This window comes from Trachymyrmex cornetzi, unplaced genomic scaffold (genome assembly GCF_001594075.2).
Source record: "Trachymyrmex cornetzi isolate Tcor2-1 unplaced genomic scaffold, Tcor1.1 scaffold2036, whole genome shotgun sequence".
Lineage (NCBI taxonomy): Eukaryota > Metazoa > Arthropoda > Insecta > Hymenoptera > Formicidae > Trachymyrmex > Trachymyrmex cornetzi.
In genome coordinates this window covers 20,792-23,180 of record NW_017296676.1, presented here as the reverse complement: position 1 = coordinate 23,180, position 2,389 = coordinate 20,792, and positions in this window count along the sequence as shown.

Here is a 2,389-nt window from a genome sequence, read left to right as displayed (position 1 = left end):
GGGGGGGGGGGGCGGGGGAGCCACTAGCTGACAGCTCTGATTTAAAGGCTACTTTCCTTTTAGGCGATACAGTCGACAAGTAAATATACTATCTTTGTCGATTACTGAATAAAGATAAGGAACAATGTTTGTGTACAGTGTGTCCTCTAAAAGAAAAGCAATCTTTATAAGTGACAAAAAGCGATTATAATTATAAACATACTATATATATGTATATATAATCTAACTTACCATAGGAAAAAATATTTGCTTGACATGACATCATTTCCATGTATAATTCTCTGTTGAGTCTTCTCCAAAGTGCCTTTCTAAACCGTGCACTAGTTTTACATGCTGGTCAAACTTCTTTCTTTCAGGTATAAGCCATAAAACGATTACTCTTGATGTAATAATGGCTGCGTTCTGATATTTAATGCCAGTATTGAAAATGTATGGTATGTGCACCAGTGAATAATGTGAAAAACATAGACAATGTCGGAATTGTAAGGTAGGGGCTGTGAATTTGAAAGGAACTGTCTGGAAAACCGGTAAAAGTTAGGAAAGCAAACCGCACGTTTGAAGGTGTAGAAATGGCCAAAGAGGCAATTGAGGAATATCTAAGGGAAATATCATTATAGAAAGGAGATCTTGGAGAAAGGCGTTGAGCAATAGAACACGAGGCGACATGTATTGTATAATGCGAGAAAGCACTTTTTTACATTATTACTATATATGCACTAAAATACACGCGAAACAGCGACCAATATGACCAACATGGACGAGTACTGCATCGCGCCAAGAATTCCTGTTGATTCCTGTATAGCGCTTGCGTGGAAGCGCTGTCGTCATCGATAGCCAATCATATATAATCGAACAAGAAATGCGCACGTAGCTGAACAACAAACGCTGTATTGAGAACTGAGTTTGCAGGCCATTTCTTAGTTTTTTGCAATAGTAAATTCAATATCAACATATATGTACAATATTATACGCCATCTTCAGCCAATTAAAGTCAATTAGCCTTTGTGCTGAATGCATAGATTTTAATGAGCACGTTTAGCGGACTCAACAGTTTTGAGTGAGTGCTATTGATTCTTCTAGATCTAAAATTCTGATTGGATGATCTAAAAGAATACACCAATAACAGTTGTCTTCGGCTGAACGCATTATCTTCTGTTATCGTAATGCATTAACACATGGATCAGACCATTTTAGTTAATATTATAACGTTTTCGGCCCGGCCAGGTTTGCACCAACCTGGGTTGGATTAATGACGTTTTGCGTTCTCCTATTGGTAGAGCGGGTGACGTCAACCAGTAAGAAAGATTAATCCAACCCAGGTTGGTGCAAACCCGATCGGGCCGAAAACGCTATTAAATAGTACAATACAATTGTATTACTAGAAGAATACGCGGAACAATTATTATAATATTAATTACATTGTAAGTATATGTTATTTCATAAACAGACAATTATATTCAGTTTAGCATCTACCCTCTCAAAAATTAATGAATTTAGACGCTGTAAACATGACGGCAGCGTATGCTGTAGTGTTGCACTAGCTATGACATAATTATTAACTTTAATGATTAATATTTTAGTTCGCAGGGCACAGTAAACTTTTTGCTAAATTCTTTCTTGTTATGCAAAAATGCGTTGAATAGATCTAAATTCATTGATTTTTAAGAGAGTGGGTGCTAAACTGAATAATTATACCATTTCATATTACTGGGCGTTTTCCAACAAAGACACGATATAACACAGTGAATCATTACATCCTCGTTGTTTGCCAACGTTAAACAAGGACGAAGTGTTTCACTGTGTTACACTGTGTCCTTGCTGTGAAACATCCATTGAGTGCTTTCTAACAAAAGATACAAATTAATAACAGGCCTATAATTTTACAACTCACGGTTAACTTTAACCGAGGTTCATCTTATTCTTCATCACTTTCCATTTCTAGAATTAGAAAGACATAAGAAATAAGTAAAACTTCAGTTAAGAGTTAATGAGTTGTGAAACTGGGCCATAGTGTAATAGTGAATCAATATATCAATGTTTTTTACCAATGTCAATAATTTTTATATTGTTAAACAAAGTAATATAAAACGAATTTTTAATTAAATATTAATTCACTTCTTGTTTGCTAATCTATTTTTAACAGTATAAAAATGGCTTTTGTTGGTGTCGAATTCGCTTCCGATAAAAAATTAGACTCAGGGGCAATTGCTTTGATTCATTTTACATGGCTTACACCTCGAAAAAAAGAAGTTTGGTGGCCACCGTACAAAACCAGTACACGATTTAAAAAAGCACTTTTTATTGGAGAAGAACCAAGAGAAGATACATGGATTTTATGTCAAGTTGATCGAATAATTTTTTCCTATGGTATATTATATACAGGGAATGG